At 39.7% G+C, this 24062-nt stretch overlaps 1 protein-coding gene and 1 pseudogene across 1 annotated transcript in view; one reads left to right on the top strand and one right to left on the bottom strand.

Annotated features, from left to right (window-relative positions):
• Positions 1–24062, bottom strand: part of Cpa6 (carboxypeptidase A6) — a 371225-nt gene that overhangs the window by 194650 nt on the left and 152513 nt on the right.
• On the top strand, positions 8430–8787 carry LOC148005635 (large ribosomal subunit protein mL54 pseudogene; annotated as a pseudogene).

The following is a 24062-nucleotide window of genomic DNA, read 5'->3' as shown; positions in this document are numbered from 1 at the left end:
AAGGCTGATGTGACATGAGTCACTAGTCTCAGGAGAAAGAAGAAAAGCTACAGAGAAGCTATGAGATATTTCCTAATAGTAAAACGAGATCTTCTAGACAGTAACTCACTCCAGGAGACAGAATTACTACTGAAATAATCCGAATGAGCTGTGGTCATGCAGCACCACACTGGGTGTTAGAACCCTAGAGTATACCCTAACCTCAGACCTCTGGCTATAACTCACCTCAGATCATGTGGTATTAGAAATAGGCAATAGCCATGGCTTTCTCACCTAGTACATTGTAGGGCTCAACAAATGACACGCCAAAGGGCTTAGAGGAAAAATTTATGGCCTTTTGTTCTCTTCTCTCACCTCTTATTCTCACTATGACAAGTCAGTAAGTCTAGAATTTCTTTTGTAATGTTTTAGAAGCCAGACCTGTGTTCCCAAAGCTAGTCACAATACAAAAGCTTTGCTCTAACATTCCCTGTTTTCCAAAGCCTACCTTGCTCACATGCAGATCATGTGACCCTCAATCTAAGAAGAATTTTGCCATGCATCTAGAAGGTCAGAATGCTGCACAGAGGCCAAGAAGAAACTGAACAGATGACCTTGCTTGGTTTCATTCTCTATTGCTTCTGGGAATCATATCCTTTTTGCCCAGTCACATTTCTGCATGGCTACCCGGGCTTCCAGAGCCTAAGCATAAAAATGGGTCATTAACCCTGGTTTTTTTGACCAGAAACTTTCTGTGTCACCACAAATTATGAGCGAGTATATTTGCTATTGATTTTCTGTTAACCTGTCTATTGTCTGATTATCAACTATAAAGTCACCACAGGGAACATTTGGATTTCTCATTGTCACTTGAGATGATAAAGTCATTCTCTTAGACCAGGGATTGACAGGCTTTCTTTATAAGGGGCCAATAGTAAGTGATTTGTGGGCGATTTGTTCTGCCTCTGGCGGAACTTTTCAATGCTGTGAAAGCAGCCACAGACAAAATGAGTGTCACTATCTGTGTGCCAATAAAGCTTCTTTATGGAAACTGATATTCAGACTGCCTATAACTTTCATATGTTATAAAATGTCAGTATTGCTTTTTTTTTGTTTCTTTTTCTTTTTTTTTTATTATCTTGAGTATTTCTTATATACATTTCAAGTGTTATTCCCTTTCCCGGTTTCCGGACAGACATCACCCTCCCCCCTCCCCTTCCTTGTGGGTGTTCCCCTCCCAAACCTCCCCCCATTGCCACCCTCCCCGCATAGTCTAGTTCACTGGGGGTTCAGTCTTAGCAGGACCCAGGGCTTCCCCTTCCACTGGTGCTCTTACTAGGATATTCATTGCTACCTATGGGGACAGAGTCCAGGGTCAGTCCATGTATAGTCTTTAGGTAGTGGCTTGGTCCCTGGAAGCTCTGGTTGCTTGACATTGTTGTACTTTTGGGGTCTCGAGCACCTTCAAGCTCTTCCAGTTCTTTCTCTGATTCCTTCAACGGGGGACCTATTCTCAGTTCAGTGGTTTGCTGCTGGCATTCGCCTCTGTATTTGCTGTATTCTGGCTGTGTCTCTCAGGAGCGATCTACATCCGGCTCCTGTCGGTCTGCACTTCTTTGCTTCATCCATCTTGTCTAATTGGGTGGCTGTATATGTATGGGCCACCTGTGGGGCAGGCTCTGAATGGGTGTTCCTTCAGTCTCTGTTTTAATCTTTGCCTCTCCCTTCCCTGCCAAGGGTATTCTTGTTCCCCTTTTAAAGAAGGAGTGAAGCATTCACATTTTGATCATCCGTCTTGAGTTTCCTTTGTTCTAGGGATCTAGGGTAATTCAAGCATTTGGGCTAATAGCCACTTATCAATGAGTGCATACCATGTATGTCTTTCTGTGAGTGGGTTAGCTCACTCAGGATGATATTTTCCAGTTCTAACCATTTGCCTACGAATTTCATAAACTCGTTGTTTTTGATAGCTGAGTAATATTCCATTGTGTAGATGTACCACATTTTCTGTATCCATTCCTCTGTTGAAGGGCATCTGGGTTCTTTCCAGTTTCTGGCTATTACAAATAAGGCTGCGATGAACATAGTGGAGCACGTGTCTCTTTTATATGTTGAGGCATCTTTTGGGTTTATGCCCAAGAGAGGTATGGCTGGATCCTCAGGCAGTTCAATGTCCAATTTTCTGAGGAACTTCCAGACTGATTTCCAGAATGGTTTTACCAGTCTGCAATCCCACCAACAATGGAGGAGTGTTCCTCTTTCTCCACATCCTCGCCAGCATCTGCTGTCACCTGAGTTTTTGATCTTAGTCATTCTCACTGGTGTGAGGTGAAATCTCAGGGTTGTTTTGATTTGCATTTCCCTTATGACTAAAGATGTTGAACATTTCTTTAGGTGTTTCTCAGCCATTCGGCATTCCTCAGCTGTGAATTCTTTGTTCAGCTCTGAACCCCATTTTTTAATAGGGTTATTTGTTTCCCTGCGGTCTAACTTCTTGAGTTCTTTGTATATTTTGGATATAAGGCCTCTATCTGTTATGGGATTGGTAAAGATCTTTTCCCAATCTGTTGGTTGTCGTTTTGTCCTAACCACAGTGTCCTTTGCCTTACAGAAGCTTTGCAGTTTTATGAGATCCCATTTGTCGATTCTTGATCTTAGAGCATAAGCCATTGGTGTTTTGTTCAGGAAATTTTTTCCAGTGCCCATGTGTTCCAGATGCTTCCCTAGTTTTTCTTCTATTAGTTTGAGTGTGTCTGGTTTGATGTGGAGGTCCTTGATCCACTTGGACTTAAGCTTTGTACAGGGTGATAAGCATGGATCGATCTGCATTCTTCTACATGTTGCCCTCCAGTTGAACCAGCACCATTTGCTGAAAATGCTATCTTTTTTCCATTGGATGGTTTTGGCTCCTTTGTCAAAAATCAAGTGACCATAGGTGTGTGGGTTCACTTCTGGGTCTTCAATTCTATTCCATTGGTCTATCTGTCTGTCTCTGTACCAATACCATGCAGTTTTTATCACTATTGCTCTGTAATACTGCTTGAGTTCAGGGATAGTGATTCCCCCTGAAGTCCTCTTATTGTTGAGGATAGCTTTAGCTATCCTGGGTTTTTTGTTATTCCAGATGAATTTGCAAATTGTTCTGTCTAACTCTTTGAAGAATTGGATTGGTATTTTGATGGGGATTGCATTGAATCTGTAGATTGCTTTTGGTAAAATGGCCATTTTTACTATATTAATCCTGCCAATCCATGAGCATGGGAGATCTTTCCATCTTCTGAGGTCTTCTTCAATTTCTTTCCTCAGTGTCTTGAAGTTCTTATTGTACAGATCTTTTACTTGCTTGTTTAAAGTCACACCGAGGTACTTTATATTATTTGGGTCTATTATGAAGGGTGTCATTTCCCTAGTTTCTTTCTCGGCTTGTTTCTCTTTTGTATAGAGGAAGGCAACTGATTTATTTGAGTTAATTTTATACCCAGCCACTTTGCTGAAGTTGTTTATCAGCTTTAGTAGTTCTCTGGTGGAACTTTTGGGATCACTTAAATATACTATCATGTCGTCTGCAAATAGTGATATTTTGACCTCTTCTTTTCCGATCTGTATCCCCTTGATCTCCTTTTGTTGTCTGATTGCTCTGGCTAGAACTTCAAGAACTATATTGAATAAGTAGGGAGAGAGTGGGCAGCCTTGTCTAGTCCCTGATTTTAGTGGGATTGCTTCAAGTTTCTCTCCATTTAGTTTAATGTTAGCAACTGGTTTGCTGTATATGGCTTTTACTATGTTTAGGTATGGGCCTTGAATACCTATTCTTTCCAGGACTTTTATCATGAAGGGGTGTTGAATTTTGTCAAATGCTTTCTCAGCATCTAATGAAATGATCATGTGGTTCTGTTCTTTCAGTTTGTTTATATGATGGATCACGTTGATGGTTTTCCTTATATTAAACCATCCCTGCATGCCTGGGATGAAGCCTACTTGATCATGGTGGATGATTGTTTTGATGTGCTCTTGAATTCGGTTTGCCAGAATTTTATTGAGTATTTTTGCGTCGATATTCATAAGGGAAATTGGTCTGAAGTTCTCTTTCTTTGTTGGGTCTTTGTGTGGTTTAGGTATAAGAGTAATTGTGGCTTCATAGAAGGAATTCGGTAGGGCTCCATCTGTTTCAATTTTGTGGAATAGTTTGGATAATATTGGTATAAGGTCTTCTATGAAGGGTTGATAGAATTCTGCACTAAACCCGTCTGGACCTGGGCTCTTTTTGGTTGGGAGACCTTTAATGACTGCTTCTATTTCCTTAGGAGTTATGGGGTTGTTTAACTGGTTTATCTGTTCCTGATTTAACTTCGATACCTGGTATCTGTCTAGGAAATTGTCCATTTCCTGAAGATTTTCAAGTTTTGTTGAATATAGGTTTTTATAGTAAGATCTGATGATTTTTTGAATTTCCTCTGAATCTGTAGTTATGTCTCCCTTTTCATTTCTGATTTTGTTAATTTGGACGCACTCTCTGTGTCCTCTCGTTAGTCTGGCTAAGGGTTTATCTATCTTGTTGATTTTCTCAAAGAACCAACTTTTGGTTCTGTTGATTCTTTCTATGGTCCTTTTTGTTTCTACTTGGTTGATTTCAGCTCTGAGTTTGATTATTTCCTGCCTTCTACTCCTCCTGGGTGTATTTGCTTCTTTTTGTTCTAGAGCTTTTAGGTGTGCTGTCAAGCTGCTGACATATGCTCTTTCCTGTTTCTTTCTGCAGGCACTCAGCGCTATGAGTTTTCCTCTTAGCACAGCTTTCATTGTGTCCCATAAGTTTGGGTATGTTGTACCTTCATTTTCATTAAATTCTAAAAAGTTTTTAATTTCTTTCTTTATTTCTTCCTTGACCAGGTTATCATTGAGTAGAGCATTGTTCAATTTCCACGTATATGTGGGCATTCTTCCCTTATTGTTATTGAAGACCAGTTTTAGGCCGTGGTGGTCCGATAGCACGCATGGGATTATTTCTATCTTTCTGTACCTGTTGAGGGCCGTTTTTTGACCAATTATATGGTCAATTTTGGAGAAAGTCCCATGAGGAGCTGAGAAGAAGGTATATCCTTTTGCTTTAGGATAGAATGTTCTATAAATATCCGTTAAGTCCATTTGGCTCATGACTTCTCTTAGTCTGTCTACATCTCTGTTTAATTTCTGTTTCCATGATCTGTCCATTGATGAGAGTGGGGTGTTGAAATCTCCCACTATTATTGTGTGAGGTGCAATGTGTGTTTTGAGCTTTAGTAAGGTTTCTTTTACATATGTAGGTGCCCTTTTATTTGGGGCATAGATATTTAGGATTGAGAGTTCATCTTGGTGGATTTTTCCTTTGATGAATATGAAGTGTCCTTCCTTATCTTTTTTGATGACTTTTAGTTGGAAATTGATTTTATTTGATATTAGAATGGCTACTCCAGCTTGCTTCTTCTGACCATTTGCTTGGAAAATTGTTTTCCAGCCTTTCACTCTGAGGTAATGTCTGTCTTTGTCTCTGAGGTGTGTTTCCTGTAGGCAGCAGAATGCAGGGTCCTCGTTGCGTATCCAGTTTGTTAATCTATGTCTTTTTATTGGGGAGTTGAGGCCATTGATATTGAGAGATATTAAGGAATAGTGATTATTGCTTCCCGTTATATTCATATTTGGAAGTGAGGTTATGTTTGTGTGCTTTCATTCTCTTTGTTTTGTTGCCAAGATGATTAGTTTCTTGCTTCTAGGGTATAGCTTGCCTCCTTATGTTGGGCTTTACCCTTTATTATCCTTTGTAGTGCTGGACTTGTAGAAAGATATTGTGTAAATTTGGTTTTGTCATGGAATATCTTGGTTTCTCCATCTATGTTAATTGAGAGTTTTGCAGGATACAGTAACCTGGGCTGGCATTTGTGTTCTCTTAGGGTCTGTATGACATCAGTCCAGGATCTTCTGGCCTTCATAGTTTCTGGCGAAAAGTCTGGTGTGATTCTGATAGGTCTGCCTTTATATGTTACTTGACCTTTTTCCCTTACTGCTTTTAATATTCTTTCTTTCTTTTGTGCGTTTGGTGTTTTGACAATTATGTGACGGGAGGTGTTTCTTTTCTGGTCCAATCTATTTGGAGTTCTGTAGGCTTCTTGTATGCCTATGGGTATCTCTTTTTTTAGGTTAGGGAAGTTTTCTTCTATGATTTTGTTGAAGATATTTACTGGTCCTTTGAGCTGGGAGTCTTCACTCTCTTCTATACCTATTATCCTTAGGTTTGATCTTCTCATTGAGTCCTGGATTTCCTGTATGTTTTGGACCAGTAGCTTTTTCTGCTTTACGTTATCTTTGACAGTTGAGTCAATGATTTCTATGGAATCTTCTGCTCCTGAGATTCTCTCTTCTATCTCTTGTATTCTGTTGGTGAAGCTTGTATCTACAGCTCCTTGTCTTTTCTTTTGATTTTCTATGTCCAGGGTTGTTTCCATGTGTTCTTTCTTGATTGCTTCTATTTCCATTTTTAATTCCTTCAACTGTTTGATTGTGTTTTCCTGGAATTCTTTCAGGGATTTTTGCGATTCCTCTGTGTAGGCTTCTACTTGTTCTCTAAGGGAGTTCTTTATGTCTTTCTTGAAGTCCTCCAGCATCATGATCAAATATGATTTTGAAACTAGGTCTTGCTTTTCTGGTGTGTTTGGATATTCCGTGTTTGCTTTGGTGGGAGAATTGGGCTCCGATGATGCCATGTAGTCTTGGTTTCTGTTGCTTGGGTTCCTGCGCTTGCCTCTCGCCATCAGATTATCTCTAGTGTTACTTTGTTCTGCTATTTCTGACAGTGGCTAGACTGTCCTATAACCTGTGTGTCAGGAGTGCTGTAGACCTGTTTTCCTGTTTTCTTTCAGCCAGTTATGGGGACAGAGTGTTCTGCTTTCGGGCGTGTAGTTTTTCCTCTCTACAGGTCTTCAGCTGTTCCTGTGGGCCTGTGTCTTGAGTTCACCAGGCAGGTTTCTTGCAGGGGAAAAGTTGGTCCTACCTGTGGTTCCAAGGCTCAAGTTTGCTCGTGGGGTACTGCCTAAGTCCTCTCCGCTGTGGCAGCAACCGGGAAAATCTGTGCCGCTCCTTCCGGGAGCCTCCGTGCACCAGGGTTTCAGATGACGTTTGGTGTTTTCCTCTGGCGCCTGGATGTGCACAGAGTGCAGTCTCTTCTGGTTTCCCAGGCGTGTCCGCCTGTCTGAAGGTTCAGCTCTCCCTCCCACGGGATTTGGGTGCAGAGAACTGTTTATCCGGTCTGTTTCCTTCAGGTTCCGGCAGTGTCTCAGACGCAGGGGTCCTGCCGCTCCCGGGCCCTCCCCTATGGGAACCCAGAGGCCTTATACAGTTGCCTCTTGGGCCAGGGATGTGGGCAGGGGTGGGCAGTGTTGGTGGTCTCCTCCGCTCTGCAGCCTCAGGAGTGCCCACTTGATCAGGCGGTGAGGTCTCTCTCCCACGGGGTTTGGGAGCAGAGAGCTGCTGTGGTCCGGGATCCGCGTCAGTATTGCTTTTTAAAGAACTATTAGCAGCATAAAAACCATTTTTAGCTTGAAGACTGTACAGAAACAGGTGGCAGGCCAAATATCCCAGCTGGTTGTGTACTGACCTCTATTTTACGTTATACTGGGTAGTCAGGGATGTAGCGTAGCGTCGGAGTGACTGCCGTGCATGTATGAGGCCCTAGATCCATTCCTAGCAAACGAACACATACAGAAATTAACTTATGGTGAGAAAAGACAATATTAAGCTGATGTCAGGTTTCAATGGACATCACTTTCTGTTCTATATTGACATATGAAGGATATTTCTCAAGGAGCAAACACAAACGTGCATCAGTTATTAGATACGTTGATGATGATCTAAATCTATCATGTGACTCCTCAGCCTCCGTGTAGTCCAGTGCAACACCAGCCATGACTTTTGGGCCAGTCTTGGCGCTTTGGGTTTGCTTGACTACCAGTTTGGAGAAAGACCATGCTATCACAGTGGCTGTGGTTACCCATACAAGATGGGTACAAGATAAAGCGAGGAGAAATTCCGGCACAGATGAGAGTGCTTCCTAGGCCTCATCCCTTAATAAAGAGCCACTGTAGTGATAGCTATGAGTTAGGAAGACTCATTCTCTTCTGAAGGTTGGCTTCCCATGCTCTAGAGGATGGCCTTACACCCATGAACACATCGGTGACAGTAATTGAATCTACTGGGTTGTTAAAAATGAAACAGAACAAAACAAAAAGGTGTCATAAAGTTGGGAAGAGTGTCTGTTGGTGAGACACGGGAGGGTTGCTATAGAGTTAGTCGGCTGTGGATAGGATATTTTAATGTGTACATACATGAAATTCTAAAGAATAAAAACATTTTTAATTAAGAAGATGTGTCATATAGAGAAATTGTAGATGGAAGCATGCATGTGTCAGTGGCCGGTGAGTGTCATGGTGGCTACCAGTCTCCTCAGGGCAACCCGGCTGTGGGCCTGCTGGCATCCCTGGGTGCTCTGGGTCCCCAGGGGAGCTGGAAAATTCTTTATCTGGGAATATGGCAAGAAGCAAGGGTGGCAAGGGCAGTGTGGCTGCTGAGGCCCTGAAGGCCCCTAGGTGTGCACAGACACCTCTCAGCTCGCCACACAAACCATGGGATCAACATCTACAAGGATGACTGTTCCAGGTGAACTTGGGTTCCCCAAAAAGCTAGAGGAACTAGAACCAGAGTCCCACCCGAGAGTACTGACGACTGCTTCACAAATAGAGTACTTGGCGTCACAACCTGCTGAGTAAGAACAAGGAGCTATAGTGTGAGGAGGGGCACCTCAAAGGAGACCGCATGGACAGATGGCCAGCCAGAATGGGGAGGGCATGGAGTCCTTCACATGCTCACCATGGTGTGCAGGCCACACACACACTACATAAACAAATATGGAGACGAAGGACGAAATAAAAGAATAAAGGGACCTACAGCAGTTATCAAGGAAAAAAAAGGAGAGATTGTACCAGTGCAGAATCATAGTCAAAATTTAGTTAAATATCAAGTTACAGGCAGCCAAATGGCAGTAGCTGGTCATCTAGATTGGCCACACTGGTTCTCACCACTGCGTTTCTTATGTGTCCGTCTTCTCAGAATGAGCTCAAAAAGGTTTTACACAAAAGTGATTAGTTCTAGTTACTCGAGTTTTTAAAACACATCAATTTAGCAGTGATTAAAATATCATTTGCATAATTAAGAACATGATAAAAATTATGATTTACATAATTGAAAATTATATATACTCTAAAATGTGTTCATTTACTTTTAAGCTCTGAACATAAATCTTGTGCATTTAATGACAAGTCTCTAACACAAGAAATCTGTCTTCCTCTGCTTTTTCTTTTGAAGTAGTCTTTTTTTTAAAATGTGTATTTATGTGTCCCTACCTGAATTCATGTGTATGATAAGCATGCAAATGCCCACAGAGATCAGAAGAAGGCATTAGATCCCTGGTGAACTGTCTGTCTGAGATGGGTGCTGGGAATTGAACCAGAGTCCTCTGCAAGAGCAGTAGGGACTTTGAATCCCTGAATCATCTCTCCCTTCCCCCTAGACACAGGATGTTGCTTGTGGCAGGCTGGTCTACCACTGGCTATGTTGCTCAGGTTGTCGTTAAAGTCATGATCTTTCTGCCTTGCTCTCCAAGTGCTAGGATTGTAGGTGTGTATATCATATCCAGTTCTTCCCCTGATCTCTGACTATTGTTTGATAAGGCTATATAGAACAGACACTCTGAGATTATCAGTTATAAATCATTTAATTATCTATAACTGTATAGATTTATATAATTTATAAATTATCATTTATTAATATCATTTATTCATTTATTTAAACATTTTACAGTCATTTAAAAACATACTCAATATACTTTACTCTAAATTCTTGATCAGGAAAATTTACATCTTGAACAAAATGAAGCTTTCCTTGTGAATTTTTAGTACATAAAAAATACTTATAAATGTAGGAGCTCTCGAGGGCTTTTAGCTATTCTGCTAAGGTTTGGGAGTAAAATAACTACTATTTTTTAAGTTAAAACCCCCAAAGTATGATCATTTATTTTACGTTGGCATCCTAATATAATCTGCCAGATTCTCCGTGTCAGATTCTGTTAAGCTTTATACACACAATCAATATTTAAAATGCACAGGGTCCCAAAGATTATGAAAGCTATAGCTTAACATAATTCCTCAGCACAACATACAAATTGAATGACCCTTTAATAATCCATAATTGCAAACACTCGGCAGTGGAAAGACTTTGTTCTTTCAATTAGTGGGCTGAACCTGCCCCTGCCTGTTTTACGTGTCTCCAAGCTAAAAATGGTTTCTACATTTTTAAATAGTTACGGAAAGCCTATCTAAGCATCCATAAATAAAGTTTTATAGGAACACAGCCATGTTCATTTGTTTAAATATTGCTTATGACTGCTTGTGGCTTCCATGTCAGAACTGAGTAGTTAAGATAGAAACCATATGGCCCTTAAATCTAAAATATTTACTCATTGGCCCTTTACAGAAAGTTTCTGATCCCATTTTTATTTAGAATATACAAACCATGTTGAAGTTTGATTTCAAAACTTTAAATAAAGGATCATAGTAACAGCAAGTTTTGCCTGAGGTTTTGTGGGCACTAAAGGAAAGGATTCTTTTGAAATGTTGTTTTCCCAGAGAACTGCTCACAACAAAGACTGAGAATGGGAGGAAAGGAAAGTTAAGGGATCTCTGCAGTGTGTGTGGTTGCGCATGTGCGTGTGAGCTCGTGCCTGTGTGTGCAAAGACACACACCCCATTCTCCTCCAGATACCACCACACTTGTAGGACTGGTACACAGACTGACACCCTTCGCAGCATGTCCATGCCCCGCGGACTACAGGAAGAACTTACAGAAACCAATTATCCTAATCCTTCTCCCACCCAGACAGCAAATCATTTACCTGAGAGCAGCTGAAGTCTGACCCATTGGTTCCTGTTAGCTTTGACCTGCAGTAGCTTCATGAAGAAAACGGTTAAGGGGCCCCAGGCAATTATTTTAGAAACAGTTTTTCTATTACAGACATTTTAAGGACCTAAAACTAAAGGAAGGCAATTGTACTAAAGTCCCAAGTGAGGTAAATACAGGTAGGAAGCATGTATGGAGAGCGAAAACTAGCGAGTGTTAAATATGGACTCTGCCCTGAAGTCATGACAGGAATTATGTACCTACCCTTTTTTCAGTGCTTACTTAAAAATACTTAATGTTTTTTAGATTTTAATTATATTACTTATTCCTTTCCTTTCCCCCATCCTAACCCTCCCATAAATTCCTCTGTGCTTTCTTTCAAATTCCTGGCTCTTTTTCCTTTAATTTCAACAATACTTTTTAAGTGGCTATGATTGAATAAAGAGAACTAAGGAATAGGAAACTCGAAACAGAAAATCAATCTCTAACAAGATTCAGAGCAGCTGACTAAGTCAGGATATTATTTCTTACTTTTAAAATTTAGGTTTTGTGTCAGTCCAAAGTGTGATTATTTTTTATCAAGATCATGAAGGGTGGATAAAAGAGCTGGGATTATATTGATGATCAATACTGGGACACAGATTTGCTCAGACGACCTCTGTATAGAGAACCAGGACTGCTCTGTAGTGCCCCACACCTTCTCAGCTTATTTCAGAATTCCTGTAAATCCATTCGTTCTTTAAAGAAACCTTCATGAAACAATTGGTTCTAGAAGCATGCTACCTTCTGCATCAAAGAAATAACCATCTGGTAGTAAAGACTAAACCTCAAAGAGAGAGGCCTTCAAGTCTTATAGTCTATAGCATGGAGGAGGAAGGAATATAGTCCGCCATTTAACACCAAAGCAAGGAGCAAGGGTAGAGGGGCACAGTCTGAATGTACTGCCAGGCAGAGCCGGAGAGGCTCAGGGAAGAGAAAAGCTCATTTCAAAAGCTTGTCTTGAGTCTAACCTGCCTAGCCTTGCAAGCTCTTTCAAGGGGCTGAAGGAACACAAAAATAATCATGAAATAAAACTCCATGTAGCCACATCCATCCAGGTCAAGAAACAAAACCTGAGCAGAAAAACTTCTGTTGATTTTTTTTTTTTTGACACATGATCTCACTGTGCACCTCCTAGCTTTCCTGTAACTCACTATATAGACCAGGCTGACCTCAAACTCAGAGATCCGCCTGCCTCTGCCTCCCGAGTACCAGAATTAGATTGCTTGGATTAAAGGCCCAGCAGTTCTGATTTTTAAAGCAGTCATTTTGTGTATTTGTTAGACTATGGTCATGTAGCCAGTCTTTTCTGTCTTACCTACTCTTTAATGCTCAGACACAGTTCTCCTGCCATTTTGGACGTTTGACTTCTTTTATTCTGTTTTTCTTCTACATTAATTTGGAAGCCCCTGCTGCTTCAGTATTTCTTGTGGGACTCTTCTTGCTGATGAATGCTCTTTTAGGTCTGACCACACCTTTATAGTTTTTGGTGTTGGTTCTCACAATTACACTAAATTTTGGGTTGAATTTCTTCTTTCTTTTAAATCTACACTGGAAATTTAAGTTGCAGATAAGCACCTAATAGACCACATGCTCCACTATGTTCATAGCAGCCTTATTTATAATAGCCAGAAGCTGGAAAGAACCCAGATGTCCTTCAACAGAGGAATGGATACAGAAAATGTGGTACATCTACAAAATGGAGTACTACTCAGCTATCAAAAACAATGCCTTTATGAAATTCATAGGCAAATGGATGGAACTGGAAAATATCATCCTGAGTGAGGTAACCCAATCACAGAAAAACACACATGGTATGCACTCATTAATAAGTGGCTATTAGCCCAAATGCTTGAATTACCCTAGATGCACAGAACACATGAGACTCAAGAAGGATGACCAAAATGCGAACACTTCACTCCTTCTTTAAAAGGGGAACAAGAAAACTGTTGGGAGGAAATAGGGAGGCAAAGTGTAGAACAGAGGCAGAAGGAACACCCACTCAGAGCTGCCCCACATGTGGCCCATACATATACAGCCACCCAATTAGATTAGATGGATGAAGCAAAGAAGTACAGGCCGACAGGAACCGTATGTAGATCGCTCCTGAGAGACACAGCCAGAATACAGCAAATACAGAGGCGAGTGCCAGCAGCAAACCACTGTTCCCATTTAGAACAATAAAATCTGCATGTTAAATAGACTGTTTCCTGAAAACAGTCTCCACAGCACAACGCATAAGAATGTTAAACCAGCATAAGTTAGTACAGCGTATTTTAAAGGGATGAGAAATTACTGGAAAAGGTACTGTTCCAAAGAGGTAAGCCTAGAATGTTACAGCTCTGGAACAGTTGCCAACTTAAAGGACTTTATGGTGAAGCAGCCGTGATTCAAAATACCTCAAAGGTCCAGGAAGAGTCCCATATGATGAGTCAGGTTACAGGGAGTCCAGATTACTACCTGGGCCTCACAAGCAAGCAGTGGGTTGGGGGAATGGGAAAAGGGGTTTTCAGAGGGGAAACTGGAAAGGAGGTTAACATTTGAAATGTAAATAAATAAAATAACTAATAAAAGAAAACAGAGGCAGATGGATCTCTGTGGGTTTGAGGTCACCACTATACATAGTGATATCCTGTCTCAAAAAGAACAAAATAAATATTAAGAACAATAAATGAAAAAAAATCTCTGCAAAGAACACCAAGAGACACTTGATGTTACACAAAAGGCCAAGAAGCTCACAGGTAGACCTCAAATTGTTTCTATAAATAACTTTTTAAAGTGTAACACAAAGTCCATAGATAATCAAAATGGTCAGATACACAGGCAATAAAATAGCACGAATGAGTCATAACAAAGGAATAAAAGCAGACCTATATAGAGTTTCTGGCTGTATTCAGCAACCATGCCCACTGAACATCTAGAGATGAAAACCCAGACTTTCAGAATGTCAGCTAGAAACCAAAACCTACGTAAAATCATTACATAGTGGCAAACAGAAAAATTAAAACATAGAACTGACAAATAAAATATATGAAATTAAAAACGCAGTAGATAGGCTTAAGAGCACATTTGACACAGCTAAAGGGAGAATCGGGGAAATGAAGACAAATACAATATTCAGAGGTAATTGTGACTCAATCAAAATATAACAGCATAAAATACAAGGGAAGACTGTGTAGAATAAGGTAGAAAAGACAAGTTATTTGATATTAATTTATTGATTTAGTTTTTTACTTAAAGTGTTTTTGTTCCATTGTCCAAGAATGCTAGTAGCTAGTAAGAAAGCCCAGAGTATGTGAGCTTGTTGGAACCTTCCATATTTAAACTATAACAGCAATATTGGATATAGAATTACAAACACATTCCCCATAAGATATTTAATATAATTATGAAATATATAAGTTCCTTTGTAGAAATCAGATGCAATGTCACCCAAGTGACCAAGGACAACAGCAGCAGGAAGTAGATAAATGAACATTCTATGTCTACTGCAGTATAAGCATTGTGAAGGAACAATGCCACATCTCTCTTTCTTTTTTTTTTTTTTTTTATGTGCATCGGTATTTGGCTACATGACTTTATGTGTACTTACACTCATGTGCCACAGAGGGTGTCAGGTACCCTGGAACTGAAATTAGAGGCGGCTGTGAACCAACTGATATGGGTGTTGGGAACCAAGCCTAGGATCTCAGCAAGGATAACAAGTGCCATTAACCGCTGAGCCCCACAACTTCTGTAATATATTCAGAAAAAATATGCTTAATCAGAAACCAATCATAGGTAAACATTATCCAACCCTGTCTAATTAAAAATGCATGGACTATACTCTCCTAAAATACCAAGACAAGGACAAATAATAAAAAGACAAAGGCAGATTGAGAAAGTGTTACAAACTAAAAGAAGTCAGAAATGTCAACTAAATGAAACTAGTATTCTGTAAGAAAACACATAGTCATAGTAAGATCTGTAGGCTCTACTAATGTATAGGCATTATTCTGGATTTCCAGAACTGTACTTTGATTATGTAAGTCAACATATCCTTGGTTTCAGACAATATAAAGGATTATAGTTTTCTAGAACAACCATTTCTAGAATGTGAGGATCAGCCCCAAAGTTTATGACACAATTGAAAGAGAAACAGACAGAGAGATCTAGGATTATAAAGAATGCAGTTCAGCAGGGGACTTTGCTACCATTCCATGTTTCTATGAAAGAGCAAGAACAGATGGATCCCCATAATTTGTCTCAGAAGGAGGAACATATTTTGGGGTGTGGGAAAAAGTAACTTCATCCCCGCTGTCAAGCATCTGGTTGTGTATCTGTTAGACTCTGGTCATGTAGCCAGTATTTTCTGTCTTACCTACTCTTTAATGCTCAGACACAGTTCTCCTGTTGTTTTGGACGTTTGACTTCTTTTATTCTGTTTTTCTTCTGCATTAATTTGGAAGCCCCTGCTGCTTCAGTATTTCTTGTGGGACTCTTCTTGCTGATGAATGCTCTTTTAGGTCTGACCACATCTTTATTTATTTATTATTTATTACTTAGGTCTGGCAACACCTTTATTATCTTAGGTCTGACACACCCATGGCTCCAGCTGAATATATAGTAGATAATGGCACTGTCGGGCATCAATTGGAGGAGAAGCACTTGGCCCTGCCAAGGTTGGACCACCCAGTGCAGCAGAATGTCATGGCGGGGATGGATGGGGAGGGGGAACACCCTTATAGAAGAAGGGGAGGAGGATAGCATAAGGGGCTTATACCTGGGAAACCGGGAAAGGGAATAATATTTGAAATGTAAATAAAAAACATCCAATTTTAAAGAAAAGAAAGAAATGTTCTATAAATATCTGTTAATTCCTTTTGGTTCATAACTTCTCTTCATTTCTTTATTTCTCTATTTAATGTCTGTTTCCATGATCTGTCCATTGATGAGCGTGGGGTGTTCAAGTCTCCCACTATCATTGTTTAAGTTGAAATGTGAGCTTTGTTCTTTCATAAGGTTTCTTTTGTGAATTTGGATGTCCTTGCATTTGGAGCATACAAATTCAGGATCGAACATTCATCTTGGTGGATTTTTCCTTTGATGAATATGAAGGGTTCTTCCTTATCTTTTTTAATAACTTTTGGTTGAAAGTCGAGTATTATTCTATATTAAATTTTATTCTATATTAAAATGGCTACTCCAGTTTCTTGGGACCATTTGTTTAGAAAATTGTTTTCCAGCCTTTTACTGAGTGTCTGTGTTTTTTCCTGTATGCAGCAAAATGCTGAGTCCTCTATGTATCCTGTCTGTTAGTCTATGTCTTTTTATAGGGGAATTAAGTCCATTGATGTTAAGAGATATTAAGGATTAGTGATTTTTGCTTTCTGTTATCTTTGTTTTTAGAGGTGGGATTATGTGCATGTGTGTCTCTTCTATTGTTTCATTTCAAGGAGATTACTTTCTTGCTTTTTCTAGGGTGTAGGCTCCCTCCTTGTGTTGGAGTTTCCATCCATTATTCTTTTTAGGGCTGGATTTGTGGAAAGGTATTATGTAAATTTGATTTTGTCATGGAATATCTTGGTTTCACCATGTATGTTAATTGAATTTTGTTGGATACAGTAGCCTGGGCTGGCATTTGTGTTCTCTTAGGGCCTGTATGACATCTCCCCAGGATCTTCTGGCTTTCATAGTCTCTGTTGAGAAGTCTGGTGTAATTCTGATAGGTCTGCCTTTATATGTGACTTGAGCATTTTCTCTTACTGCTTTTAATGTTCTTTCTTTGTTTTGTGTGTTTGGTGTTTTGACTATTTTTAAATTTTTTATTAGATATATTTCTTTACTTACATTTCAAATGTTATTCCCCTTCCTGGTTTCCTGTCCATAAACACTCATCCCATGCCCTTCCCCTCCCCAATACAGGTATTCCCCCCCATACATTCCCCTTATTGCCCCCCATATTCCCCTGCACTGGGGGTCCAACCTTGGCAAGACCAAGGACTTCCCCTTCCACTGGTGCCCCAACAAGGCTATTCTCTGCTACATATGCAGTTGGAGCTCTGGGTCAGTCCATGTATAGTCTTTTGGTAGTGGTTTCGTCCCTCGAGGCTCTGGTTGGATGGCATTGTTGTTTTTATGGGGTTGCAAGCTCCTTCAACTCCTTCAATACTTCCTCTAATTACCCCCAAGGGGGTTCTGTTCTCAGTTCAGTGGTTTGCTGCTAGCTTTGACCTCTGTATTGGACATGCTCTGGATGTGTCTCTCAGGAGAGATCTATATCCAGTCTCTTTCAGCATACATTTTTTTTTTAGCTTCATCAATTTTATCTAGTTTTGGTGGCTGTATATATATGAGTCACATGTGGGGCAGGCTCTGAATGGTCTTTCCTTGAGTATTATGTGATGGTCCAATTCTTTTCTGGTCCAATCTATTTAAATTTCTGTAGGCTTCTTGTATGTTTATGGATATCTCTTTCTTTATGTTAGAGAAGTTTTCTTCTATAATTTTGTTGACAATATTTATTGACCTTTTAAGTTAGGAGTCTTCACTCTTATAAATCCTTAGGTTTGATCTTCTCGTTGTGTCATGGATTTTCTGGATGTTTTGGTTAGGTAGTTTTTGCATCTGACATTATCTTTGATGGTTGTGTTGATGTTTTCTATGGTATCTTTTGCTCCTGAGACTCTCCCTCTTATCTCTTGTATTTTGTTGGTGATGCTTTGCATCTATGACCCCTGATCTCTTTCCGAGGTTTTCTATCTCCAGGATTGTCTCCCTTTGTGCTTTCTTTATTGTTTCTATTTCCATTTTTAAATCCTGGATTTAATTCCTTCATCCATTTGGTTATGTTTTCCTGTAATTCTTTAAGGAATTTTTGTGTTTCCTCTTTAAGGGCTTCTACCTGTTTACCTGTGTTGTCCTGTATTTCTTTAAGGGAGCTATTTATGTCCTTCTTAAAGACCTCTATCATCATCATGAGACGTGATTTTAAGTCCAAATCTTGCTTTTTCCGGTGTGTTTGGATATCCTGTATTTGCTTTGGTGGGAGAACTGGGTTCTGATGCTAATTAGTCTCGTTTCTGTTGCTTAGGTTCCTGCACTTGCCTCTAACCATCAGGTTGTCTCTGGTGTTAGCTTGTTTTGTTGTCTCTGACTGTGGGTTGACCCTCCTATAAGCCTGTGTGTCAGCACTCCTATAGGCCTGCTTTCTTTCAGTGGGAACTGGGAAGAGAGAGATGCTCCTGGGCCTGTGTGTCCTGAAGCCTCCAGGCAGGTTTCTTGGAGCTGAAAAGTTGTTCTTACCTCTGCTCTCAGGTGTGTCAGTGCTCCAGGTGACTGACTTCAAGCTCTGGGCTCAGGCAGAAACTGAATGGTCCTGCCCCTGACTGTTCCTGTATCCAGAGGGCACTAGGCAGGTTCCTCTTGGGCCAGGAATGTGAGCAGAAGTGGAGGTCTCCCCTGAGTTCTCAGGATTATCCACACTTCTGAGAGTCCAGGTCTCTTCCACAGGGATGTGGGTACGGAGAGCTATGAGAGCAGTTCAGCTCCAGGCTCAGACAGGAAGTGTTCTGTCCCAGAAGACTTCTGCTTTTGTGTTCCTGAGGTTACCAGGAGGGTTTTTTGGAGTAGAACAGTTGGTCTTACTTCTGCTCTCAGTTGTGTTGATGCTCCTGGTGACTGGCTTTCAGCTCTGGAAACAGGCAGAAACAAGAAGGGTCCTGCCCTTGACTGCTCCTAGGTTCCTGTGCCCAGAGGGTACAGAGTGTGTACTACTCGGGTCAGGAATGTTGGCAGAAATAGTTGTCTCCTCTGAGCTCTCAGGATTGTCTGCACTTCTGTGAGACCAGCTCCCTCCCCCATGGGATTTGGGTACTTAAATTCAGTTTTTTATAACATAGAAAAACAATACTTGGGCATTTTTCTATTTAGCAAGTAGCACACTTTGCTTAATGTTAGTGTAATAAAATTTGTTGATATGAATTACCTATAACATATTGTATTAGAATTATGTGGAGCCCAATGCATATTAAATTTTATCTTCTTTATTACAGCATCAAAAATAGACTGAAACATTTTTACATATTGTACTTACAAAAGGAACTAATTTACTCTTTTTCAAATAAAGTTTTTCAAGACAGGGTTTCTCTATGTAGTACTGGAACTCACTCTCTAGACCAGGCTAGCCCCAAACTCAGTGATCTGCCTGCCTCTGCTTCCCAAGTTCTGGGATTAAAGACATGTACCACCACTGACTCTGATTTACTTTTAAAACATAACTTTTGCTTCTAAATGACACATTATTTTTTTTGTTCAGATGATATCTAAGAGACTTTTGCAAGTATCTGCCCTTTCTAGCAGTAATCTATATGTTCAGGGACTTTATATCACCTCCCAAAGGGAAAACAAAGATAGGTTAATTCCTCTTTGGTGTTACTTCACTGTGCTTCAGTTTCATTTATTTCTATATTAAATTTTAGTCATCTCCAACCCATGCTTCTCTCATGCCCCTTTTATCTATGGAAATGCCTCCTCCCAACATGCCTCCTTCTGCTTTCAGGCCTTCTATGTGTATGTGCTCCATGGAGTTTAATTGTCATTTCTTGTTCCAGCATAGGTCAGAGCTTATTTCCTGGACCAAGGGCAACTCATCAATGGCTTCGACACTGAAGAAAATGAGACACTTTCCTCTTAATGTTCCTTTTTAAAGATGTATGTTATAATATCATTATTATATTTAAAATCATGTTTGTATAATTCACAGATCTGGTTGAAAACTTATTGAAAATAATTTGTGCAATTATCTTTATAATACTACAAATTAACATGTGCTGTTATTAAAATATTTATTTTGTATTTTTAGTTTTGCATATGTGTGTGTCCATGTTGGGAAGTACATGTGAGTACAGCCCTAAGGAGGCCATCAGATTCTGAGAGCTATCAGAGCCTCTGCAAGAACAGCACGTTGTGCTCTTAACTGCTGCACCATCTCTGAGACCACCTCCTCCATTTAAAAACAGATGTTATGCTCATGTTTAATTACATGTATATATTTATGTGTGGAGGAAGTGTGGAGGAAGTGTTGCACTGCCCACTGAGGCTAGAAGAGGATGTCCAATTCACAGGAACAGGAGTTGCGGGCTGTGGTGAGCAGACTGTAAACAATGATCTCTGGAACTGCAGTACATGCTGTTAACTGTTGAGACATCCCCATTCTATAACCTGGGGGCTTTTAACATTGATGTGCTTTATGCTCCTGGGCCTTGACTAAAAGTTTATTATATATATAAAATGCTATTACATCTACATATGATTGCATATACAAATCTAACTATATGCAAAACTACTAAGACTTGAGATATGTCACAGTGATTAACCACAAAGCAAAAAGCTAGAGGTTCTTAAGTAAAAACAACTGCACTGTTGTCTCAGTCTTGTCTCTCTTTAATTGTTGAACCTCCTATTGTACCAGCTGCCTCCATCGCTACATGCTGGAGACATCCTGTCTAAACAGCTGTATGAGCTGCTTGAGGCATTTTACTCTGGCCTTCTGCTTTAGTTGTCACATTCCCACAGTTCAGGAGACGTCCCACCCCTGACAAACTTTTCAAGTATAAGCCAGACAACCTACAGTCCACCTCAACCCGCTACAGTGGATTCTTACACTCAAGACTTAAGATGGATCCTAATTCTTCCCTCACCAGCTACCAACTACCAGACAGCTGGGGACAGCTTCTAATTCCCAGCTGCTAAAATGACTCAAGCTAAAGGGCTTACCTCACCCCTCTACTCCTTCCCACGGAAACCACAATAGACATGTTTTCTCACAGTTTCTTCATATGCTTCCTGAACAAGTCCAGTGATGTTTGGAATGTGAAGACATGGCCCAGTCATTCCAGTTTGGTATCTCAAGCTTAACGTAGCCTCAGAAAGTAAGATAGACATTTTCAAGAAAGGACACGAATACCCTTTTTGCATAAATACTCATGTTGAGATGAATGCATAAAACATTGTGTTTATAAAATGAACAAGGTCTAGTACTCTGTCACATGTTGTCAAAACACCACATTCTGCAGAGATCAGAAGGGCTACAGGGCATGCACACACATTCCTATACAGAGTAAAATCCTGAGCATTTCCTCTAGTTGTTAAAAACCATCTACAACCATCACTGAAAAATAACTTAGAGGTGAGTAAAATTCCTCCTATGGGATATGATATGTTTCCATGGCACCTTTATAAATGCTATATAAATAATGTGTAATGGAGTTGTCTGTGTTCACTCACCAAACAAGTTTACACTTCTGACTAATTCCTCTTTTTAGTTCAACTGTACTAACCACAAATACCAACCCACACATGTCTTGAAATACGTATTCTTTTTATAGTTAGATTCTTAACAATAGCTTAGAGACAGAGTTCTGGAGTTTGCTCTGTAGAACAAGCTGGCCTTGACTTCACAGGGATCCATCCATATCTGTCCCCTCAGCTAGGATTAAATGCATGCCTCACTATGCCTGGCTTAAATAATGTGGTTTTAACTAAGATATATAAGTAGTATTTCATACATCTTTGTTTACCTTGTTCCCCAGCTTTTCCAGTAGTGACCTAATGATGACGTAGGAAATTAAAACACACTGTTTAGACTCTTTAGTGGTGACAGAACTGTTCAGCATCAAATATTTATTGAAATAGAATTATTTTGTCAAACTAACAGGGACTGGTATCACCTATATTTTAAAATAGTTTTATACCATGGTTAAATATCAAACATTAGTTTTGGTGAGATATGGAAGTCATTTTAATTTGTGGTTCTGTGAAGACCTAAGAAATCATTTGATTTCCTGAAGATTTTCATCTTCAAGGACAAGAAAGGGAGCTGCTTGACTGATGTTGTCTCTGAGTTAGGCAATTTGGTTATACAGGGAGTTGGCAAAAGGAATTCTTCAGCATTTCTGGTTGGAGTATGGACAGACAAAATCTTTATGGAAGGCAAACTGAATAACATCCAAAAATTAAAATGCACAACTTATTTGAAACATAGATTCTATTTTTAAATGATTTATTTATTTTTATTTCATGTGCATTGGTATTTTGCCTGCATGTATATTGTTGTGTGAAGGTGTTGGGTCCCTAAGAGTTACAGACGATCATGAGCTGCATGTGGAACTGAACCCAGTCATCTTGAAGAACAGTCTGTGCTATTAACCACAGAGTCATCTCTCCAGCCCCCATAGATTCCATTTTAAGAACTTAAGTCTACTCATATTTATATGAATTGACTTTTTATCAGGTTATTATAGTGACGATTTGGAATAATACAAGATTGGCATCTTTGATAAAAATAACATAATTAGAAGCTGATAAAGAAATGTTGGTATGTCCACACACTGTAAGACTGTTCAACTCTTAAAAAAGAATGAGGAAGCTTCTCATGTCTTGCTGTGGAAGGACTAACAAGATACCCAAGTGAGGGAAGAAGCAGTAAACCTGAACGTATAATCTGTTATAAATTATAAAAAAAGAAAAAGAGAAATCTATGCCTATGTACATGTATCTATATAAGTATATAGATATAATAAATGTCTATAATTAGACAAAAATATATAGGTATTATTATGTACTATCTATCTTCTTGGATTTATATGAAATAGTCTACAAAAACTGTGGACTTGAGTTACCTATGGGTAGAATTAGGTTACCAGGTAGGAAGCAGAATTGAGTTTTTGTTGTACATCATTTAAAATTTTTTATCTTGTGAATTAGCGAAAAATTCCACAATTCAGAAACAATATTACTTTTTGTAAGCCCTTTGAGTCGTGTGCCTGTGGAATTGAGCCGAGTCCTCTTGAAGAACAGTCTGTGTTATTAACCACAGAGCCATCTCTCCAGCTCTCACTTTGAGGAGGCGAACCCTGTTTGTTGGTAAATAACAAAACCAGCACAAGGTTTGCTTCTCTTAACAGACAAAATCTGCTCTTTCTTCCTGTGCTTTATCTCACTGGCTTCTGCAAGAAGACATTGCCAGAGCCTAGAGAGATAGAAATAAAACAAACTTGTGCTCAATGTGCACAAATGCTCAATGTAAAGGGAATTGGAATGAGATAAGTTAACTCCTCAATCAGTCCTTAGGCAACGAAGCAGCCCAGCTGAACTTCAAGAGTGATGGCTTCTAGTTAGAATCTTCACTGCTGTGAGAAAAATGACCTAAGTAACTTGGGGATCAAAGGGTTTATTTGCCTTTTATTTCCATAGTTCATCATCAAAGGAAGTCAAAACAAGAATTCAGAGTAGAAACCTGCAGGCAGGAGCAGATGCTGCCCCCATGGAGGGGTACTGCTTACTGGCTTGCTCCCTAGGGCTTACTCAGCCTGCTTTCTTACAGCACCCAGGACTCACAGTCCAGGGCTAGCACACCCAAAATGGGCTGGAACTTTCCCCATCAATCACCAGCTATGAAAATGCCCTATAGGTTTGCCTTTAGCCATATCTAATAGAGGTATTTTCTTTATCAAGGATCCCTCCTGTCAGATGACTTTTTAGTTTGTGTCAAATTGACATAAAATGCCCAGTACAGATGGTGACTCATGTTCCTTAATAGAAAATGACAAAAATCCCACCATACCAAACATCACTTGTTATTTCTCTACCGGCCTGTGAACTGAGGGAATTAAGGTAGCTAACATTTTACAAAGAAGTTGGAATCTCTTGATAGGCAAGTGTCATCTAAGTATTTCTTATAATCTTGTGTTTTGTATATCATTCTTAAAAAGAATTCCTAAAGCCATGAACTTCTCATTATAATCAAAAGATTAAGTATGACAAAACTGATTTATAGATGGCTAACCTGGAAAGATACAAATTCTTATTTTGAGGTTTGATCTAGGCTTTGTCTATAATATCCTTAGGATAGTAAGAAGGACTGTTCTGTGTATATGAATTGTCCCATATGGTATATGAACTCGATTCTTAAAATATTTCTAATTTCAGGGTCACTTTCCTATTTCAATCATATACAGTTCCCAATGGAAGACGAGTACAGTGTTTTTCCCAAATTGTTTTAATTTTCACAATTAAATTTTTTCTTT

Source organism: Rattus norvegicus, chromosome 5, assembly GCF_021556685.1.
Source record: "Rattus norvegicus strain SHRSP/BbbUtx chromosome 5, alternate assembly SHRSP_T2T, whole genome shotgun sequence".
NCBI lineage: Eukaryota > Metazoa > Chordata > Mammalia > Rodentia > Muridae > Rattus > Rattus norvegicus.
The sequence above is the reverse complement of the archived record's forward strand: the minus strand, read 5'-3'. Positions and strand labels throughout refer to the sequence as shown.